Consider the following 8,676-nt stretch of genomic DNA (forward strand, 5'->3'; position numbering starts at 1 on the left):
TTGACTCGTTAGCTGAACTGATTTCACTGCTTCAGTCGAACTGGTCAGCTGGGCTCTTCATCAGTTGGGCTCTTCATCAACTGGTCGGGCTTCTGAAGGTCTTCTGTTGAACTACCTATCATTTGGACAATCAGTTGAAATGCTCTTTGATATAACAGTTGAACTTTTTCAGTTTGGGCAATTATCCGGCGCTTTCATTTTGCATCTCGATAGCTTCATTTTATCGGGTTGTCCCATAAATGACACTTTTCCTAGCCCTTTAACGTTTTATATTGGCAACATGTCCCTTAGAATTCATAACGTTCACAACGCATCGTAAAATCATCAAAACTTTGAAAATAATTATCAAAATATTAAACGATTTGTATTCAAATATTTTTCATGTTAAAATACATAAAACATGCCTATTATGATTTGAATGGTGCATCAAAAGAGTTTAGAAGCGTGTCTTTGCATTTTAGAACGCTTGAATATACGATAGCTGGCGTGGGGCGCAAAGAAGGACGAACGGGCGACGAAGACTCCTTGTTTCTTCCCCCTCAAATTTTCGAAAATATGTGTGTGTGGTGTGTGTAAATTTTTAGCTGATAAGGGGTGCCAAAAGATCCTAGATTTTAATTTGCATGTTAATGGGTTTATGTTTTGGGCCTTTAAGTTTAGAAGCAATTTGGCCTACTAATCTTAGGTAATTTAAGCCCAATAACACATATTAAATTGAAAAATAAAAATTTATAAAAATTAGTTTTCAAAATTAATACTTTTGATCTTTTAAAAGTCTATCGTTTGCACAAAACCGGATTTCCGGATAAAATCATGTTTGTCTCGTAAAATAATTTTGATGCTACTATTTTTAGAAAATTTTAATAATATTTAATCGTATTATCAAGCCTCAAAAACATTTAACGAAAAATATTTTTATTTCAGTCGTCCTCGATCTCCTTTCCCCAGCCTAATATTGAATGTTCGGATAAAATCCTTCAATTTTATAAAATCATGCAATTAGACTCTTAATCATGTAGTATGCATCATGTAAGCAATTAAAATCAATTAAATAAAGCAAGCAAGTAATTTAAATCGTTTGCATGCATTCAGTTTACGTGGGTTGACTTTTTTAAATGATATTACGTCCTCGAAATTAAGGCTTACCGAATAGTTCTGGGTAACGACTTATCATCTTTGACTCAGTCTCTCAAGTGGCTTTTTACTCTAAGTGATTAAGCCATTTTACCTTGACCATCTTTGCCACCTTGTTCTGCAGCCTTCTCTCTTGTCTACCCAAGATTTGAGTAGGCCTCTCCTCATATGCCAAATTTGGTGTAAGTTGTAGTGGCTCAAAGTTTAGTACATATGAAGGGTTTGACATGTACTTGCGGAGGATTAATATGTGGAAGAAATTGTGACCTCCTCCGAGATTAGGTGGCAACGCCACTCGAAGATATGCTACTGCTCCCGCTCTTTCGAGTATCTTGAATGATCCAATGAATCTCGGATTGAGTTTACCTTTCTTGTCAAATCTTATAACATCCTTCATAGGTGCTACATTTATAAACACGTGATCACCTACTGCAAACTCGAGATCTCATCTTCTTTTGTCCGTGTAACTCTTCTATCGACTCTGAGTAGTTCTCATTCTGTCTTGGATCTTGGCGACCATTTCTGTGGTGTGTTGAACTATCTCGGGTCCCACTGTATCCCTTTCTCCTACCTCTTCCCAATGAATGGGTGATCTACATTTCATTCCGTAGAGTGACTCGTATGGAGCCATTCCTATAGATGACTGATAACTGTTATTGTAAGTGAACTCTACTAGAGGTAGTTTCGATTCCCAACTCTCTTGAAAATCAATCACGCATGCTCGGAGTAGATCCTCTAAAATATGTATGACTCTCTCAGACTGACAGTCGGTCTGAGGCTGAAATGTGGTGCTGAATAGTAGTTTAGTCCCTAAAGATGCATGCAGACTCTTCCAAGTGATGAAGTGAATCGTGAATCTCGGTCCGACATAGAGACACTGGAATCCTATGCAGTCTAACTAACTATCTCTCAAATATATAGCTCCGCGTACGGTGTTGTGGAAAAAGTCATCTTAACAGGTAGGAAATGTGCTGACTTCGTAAGACGGTCCACTATTACCCAAATGACATTGAGCACTTTCACTGTCTTTGGCAATCTTACCACAAAATCCATCGTAATGTACTCCCACTTCCACTCGAGGATGGGAAGTGGTCGAAGCATTCCCGCTGGTCTTTGATGTTCTGCCTTCACTTGTTTACATATCAAGCATTCGGCTATAAAGCACATAATATCTCGTTTGATTTTCGGACACCGGTATAAAAGTTGCAAGTCCTTGTACATCTTGATAATTCCGGGATGAACAGGATAAGGGGTACTGTGAACTTTAGTCATAATGTCAACTCTAAGTGAATCACCACTAGGAACCCATAGTCGACCTCGATACTTAACAATTACATCCTCGACTGAATATAACATGTTTCTCTTCGATTCATCTCGCTGTCTTCATTTCTGCAATTTCTCATCATTATACTGTCCGGCTCGAATTCTATCTCGCAGAACGGAATGTACTATCGACGTAGCGAGATTAGGGGCCTTTCCCCTAGCATAAACTTCAAGATCAAACCGCTTAATTTCAACTTGTAGAGGATTCTGTACTGATAAATGGGCCAAGACTATCCATTTCCTACTCAAAACATCCGCCACTACATTAGCTTTGTCGGGATGATAGCTAATATCGTAGTCGTAGTCTTTTACAAGTTCTAGCCATCTTCTTTGTCTCATGTTCAGCTCCTTTTGGGTGAAGAAATACTTGAGGCTTTTGTGGTCCGTAAAGATCTTTCATTTCTCGTCATACAAGTAGTGCCTCCAAATTTTAATGCAAATACGACTGCTACAAGCTCAAGATCATGTGTCAGATAGTTCTTTTCATGCACTTTCAACTTTCTAGACGCATATGCTATGACTCGCTCATGAAACATAAGAACTGAGCCCAATCCTAGCATCGAAGCATCGTTGTACTACACATATTCCCCCTGTTCTGTCGGCATCGCTAGAACTGGTGCGGTAGTAAGTGCTGGCTTCAACTGATCAAAGCTATTTTGACATTCCGATCACCATACAAATTTCGCATGCTTCTTCGTCAAAGATGTCAAGGGTACTACAATGGATGAAGAACTCTTGATGAACTTACGATAGTAGCCAACTAAACCCAAGAAACTGCAGATTTCCGTCACACTTTTAGGCATTGGACACTGCTTGACTGACTCGACCTTAGATGGGTCGATCTCTACTCCCTCTTTCAACACGATGTGACCTAAGAATGCCACCATCTCTAGACAAAACTCGCAGTTGCTGAACTTTGCATATAATTTTCGATCTCGTAACACTTGCAAGGATATTCAAGTTTTGTTCTTCCTTCTCTCGGCTCTTGGAATAGATCAAAATGTCATCGATGAAAACAATAATAACTGATCGAGGTACGGGTGAAATATGCGATTCATGAGATCTATGAAGATCGTCGAATTATTAGTCAATCCAAAAGGCATCACTAAAAACTCATAATGCCCATAACGCATTATGAAAGCCATCTTGTGCACATCCGTCTCTTTTATTCTCAATTGGTGATATCTAGACCGTAAATCTATCTTTGAAAATACCGAAACATCTTGCAATTGATTGGACAATTCTTCGATTCGAGGTAATGGATACTTATTCTTTACTGTAACTCTATTCAGCTCTCTGTAATCGATGCAAAGTCTCATGCTCCCATCCTTTTTCTTCACAAATAGTACTGATGCGCCCCACGGAGAGAAACTAGGGAGAATAAATCCCTTGTCTAGTAGCTCTTGAATTTTATCTTCTAATTCTTTCATTTCAGTCGGTGCTAAGCGATATGGTGCCTTAAAGATCGGCACAGTACTATGCATCAATTCAATAGCAAATTCCACTTCTCTTTCAGGAGGGATGCCAGAAACATCGCCGGGAAATACATCTGGAAAATCCTTAACTATCTCACATCCTCAATAGATCGACTGTCAGTGTCGGGTGCAGATATAATACTAGCGAGAAAACCTAGGAAAGCCTTTTGAATAAGCTTATTCATACGCATGCATGAAATAATATGCGGCATTTGATTGTTTTGCGCTGCCTCGAAGATAAATTATTTCCCATCTAGTGGTCTAATAGATACCGACCTCCGTCGAAAATCAATAGTAGCCCCAGTCAATGTGAGCCAATCCATCCTCAAAATAATGTCGAACTCGAGAATTGGTAGTACTATAAGGTCTGATCATATAATATTCTTTTGCGATTTAAGTTCCGCATCCTTAACCCTACCAATAGAGACCATATGTTCGCATGAGGGTACTGTAACTCTGAATCCTGACTCCACGTCCTTAGGTAAGATTTTCGATCGCTTCACGAAGGATTTGGATATGAAAGAAAATGTAGCTCCGGAGTCTATCAAAGCGTGAGTAACTTTTCCCGCTAGCAATATTCGTCCTGTAATAAGCATAGTGTCTGGCTCCGCTTGCTCAGCGTGCATCACATAGGCCCTTCCAGTCGTGGGTTGCTTAAGCTTTCGGAATCACCAGACTTATGCCCATTCCTCTGCACTTGAAGCACTTGTAGGTGCCCCACATGCACTTGCCGTAGTAATGGTGATCACACTCATTGCAAAGTGGCTTCTCAGCAGTCTTCGAGACGTTTTCTCTAGGTGGTTGTCCTTGTGATTTGTACTATCCTGTCCACTTTGGTGCTCCCGTAAATGGCTTCTTGTTCTGCTGAATAGATTGCTAGGCACGATTCCGCTTGTGCTGCATTTCCCAGTCAATATCCTTCAGAGATTGATCGGCTAAAAAAGCTTTAGAAACAACAGTAGTATAGTCAATAGGAACAGTCAGCATCAAGTCTCGACGGATCGTTGGCCTCAAATTGTCCAAGAAATGTCGTAACTTCTTCGCGGCATCATTAGCAAACAAGGGCATGAAATTACAGCCCCAATCAAACTCCTGCACAAACACAGCAACATTCAAGTCCCCTTGGCGGAGACTCATAAACTCTATGTTCAACCTCGAACGAACGTCGATAGTGAAATATTTATCGTAGAATACTTTCTTGAAGTCCTCCCAACTTACTTTCTTGAACTTAGAGGGAGACACATGCCTTGCCATGCATTTAAATTGGTAAGCTTCTCCATCCACCTCAGAAAGTTAGCATCAAGAAAATCGAAAACTCCACGGTTAGAAGTCCTCAAGTTCCTTGGATCTTAGAATTGTGATTGACACATGTTTATACTGGGAAATATATTTCTCACCGGATTTATACGACTGTTGTTGTGTTTGTATGTGTGCATGACAACAGGTGGGACATGATCAGGGTCGAGAAGAGGACGAAAGATCGAGATTAGAGTGATGATCCAGGCTTAGATGTATAACTGGTTTTTCAACACTTGATATGTGGTTGATAAACATTAGTTTGTTATGACTTTATTTTGAACAAGTTTTGTATCTTGATCATGTTGTAGATATTGAACTTGATCTTGTAAATTGAATAAGATGGAGCATAACTTGTTGTAGTATTTTGTACACTTGGTTATGAGGTGTTCAACTAAAAAAAAAAATTCAACCTAACTTATGTAATTGATCCATTTAATCATAATGATGAGTTAAAAAGATGAGTCAGCGTCCGAGTCCCCACATCACGTAACCAACATGCATTTAACATTTTAAATTAACCATGCATCTAACCTCTATATCATGTAATATAAAAACATTTATAGTTCAGCATATAAAATCCAAAGCAGTAAAAACTCACATACTTGAGGCATGAATTCTTGAGCTTCTCGGATTGGCAGTAACACAACTTTTTGGGGATCATTGGCTCTGATACCAACTGAAACGTCCGCTACATTTTAAATTTAAAATCCTACCAATTTTTTTTTTGAAGCATAAAATTTGAACTTCACATTTAAATTAACTCAACATTCTCATAACCAAAAACTTAATTTAAAATCTTAAATGTATAAAATCCCTAAATCGTTAATTAACAAAAATCCAACTTCCATATTTTAATATGACCAAAAATAACTTCAAAATAAAGCATAAAAATCTCTAATAAATTATTATCAAAATCTTTATTTCAAACTTTGATTATCAAGCTAACGCGGAAAAATAAGTGTATCTCGGGAGTATATTGTCGGCCTCGATCAACTCAAGTGTTTGATTTTAAGTTTTGTATCGATTTATGTTTTCCCAGATTATGATACATGTTGTTTGACACATGTTTTATGTTTTGTATATGCTTGTATGAAATGCATGTATACAATGTTTATACTGGGAAATATATATCTCACCGGAGTTATACGACTGTTGTTGTGTTTGTATGTGTGCATGACAACAGGTGGGACAGGATCAGGGTCAAGAAGAGGATGAAAGATCGAGATTAAAGTGGTGATCCGGGCTTAGACGTAGAACTGGTTTTTCAACACTTGATATGTGGTTGATAAACATTAGTTTGTTATGATTTTATTTGGAACAAGTTTTGTATCTTGATCATGTTGTAGATATTGAACTTGATCTTGTAAATTGAATAAGTTGGAGCATAACTTGTTGTAGTATTTTGTACACTTGGTTATGAGGTGTTCAACTAAAAAAAAAGAAAATTTCAACCTAACTTATGTAATTGATCCATTTAATCATAATGATGAGTTAAAAAGATGAGTTAGCGTTCGGGTCCTCACATCACGTAACCAACACGCATTTAACATTTTAAATGAAACATGCATCTAACCTCTATATCATGTATTATAAAAACATTTAAAGTTCAGCATATAAAATCCAAAGCAGTAAAAACTCATATACTTGAGGCATGAATTCTTGAGCTCCTCGGAGTGGCAGTAACACAACTCTTTGGGGATCATTGGCTCTGATACCAACTGAAACGTCTGCTAAATTTTAAATTTAAAATCCTACCAAATTTTTTTTTTTTGAAGCATAAAATTTGAACTTCACATTTAAATTAACTCAACATTTTCATAACCAAAAACTTAATTTAAAATCTTAAATGTATAAAATCCCTAAATCGTTACTTAACAAAAATCCAACTTCCATATTTTAATATGACAAAAAATAACTTCAAAATAAAGCATAAAAATCTCTAATAAATTATTATCAAAATCTTTATTTCAAACTTTGATTATCAAGCTAACACGGAAAAATAAGTGTATCTCGGGAGTATACTGCCGGCCTCGATCCACTCAAGCGTCAGCGCCTCTCTCAATCTCATCCTCACCTACAAGATTCAAACCTAGTGAGTCTAATGACTCAGCACGTTCTAAAAATGAGCAACAAATAATACATATACAAACACTTGCATTAAAATCGTACTTTTATTCAAAATAAGCTAGCATAAATTTGTAAGCACAATTTAATCATAAAGCATTCAATCATTTATCATTATGGGTAAAATTTGATCCTTGAAAGTGACTAGCTATATCCTCTGGTCGATTGATCAATCTTAGCTCATCATTGCGCATGGGGACGGGTACTAGGCACCGACGTAAAATACAAATACGCTCGTTGGGCTCTCTCTGGAACCTTCTCCCGTAAACGGGCTCTCTCTGGGACCTTATCCTTCACGATATTCTCAAAAATCATATATCATATCCTTTATATCACAGTCAATTCATATCCTTCAAAATATTTTTCTTTTTCTTTTTAATCATAAAATATCGTGCCCTTCCCACATACGAAAAATAGGATTTTAACAGTAAATTGCACAACTTTATCATAAATTATAAAATTTCATATTTTCATCATAAACATTTAGAATATCATTTAGCATGCATTATGATTCTTCGGGACACTGCCAACCTTTTTTGTACTACCCAGGTGTAAAATGACCGTTTTGCCCCTGGACCCAAAATTTCTCGATTTCGACTTTTTATAAATTTTATTGACTCGAGACTATCCCAAATAATTATTTAAGCTTAAACTTGACTTCTAATATTTTTATTTGACGTAAACTCAAGCTTTTCGATTTATTTCCTTAATTACTAATCTGTAAAGCGTTTTAATCCCAAATAAATTCAAACTTAAATATTTTAATCCCGTATCTTAAACATAAACTTTTCACACCTAAAATACCCTCGCGAACCATGAATCGACTCCCGTGGACCACGGTTCGTACAACCTTTCTTGTCCTAGCCAATTTCGAACCCTAATATCCTAGGTCAAGTTTTGTTCCCAAAAGCCCAAGCCACCCTCAAACCACCATGTACAGACCACCAGCCCTTGCTCCTGGACCGTCTCGGAACCCTGAACCACACCTAGACCGCTACAGGCTAGCCAGAACAAGCCACACGCAAGTTCCCTTGTTCTATCTAATATGCGCGTGGACCCCTTTCAAGATAGATGTGCCCAGGCCTGCACCAGCCCACCGGACCACCCCTTAGGGCCACCCTGAACCCTTCTGTACCTAGCCTATCACAGCAGACCACATCCACGCCCTCGTTGCCCTTTCTCCCTTCATGCACCCATGAATCTAGCGCTACTCTTCCTAGACCTTAGTCACGACCCACATCGAGCCCCTGATCAGCCCTAGCCGAGCCTTGGTGCACCACCCCTCCTAGCCGAGGTCTAGAACACATGCAAAGCCCATAAT

Source organism: Primulina eburnea, chromosome 9, assembly GCF_022965805.1.
Source record: "Primulina eburnea isolate SZY01 chromosome 9, ASM2296580v1, whole genome shotgun sequence".
Lineage (NCBI taxonomy): Eukaryota > Viridiplantae > Streptophyta > Magnoliopsida > Lamiales > Gesneriaceae > Primulina > Primulina eburnea.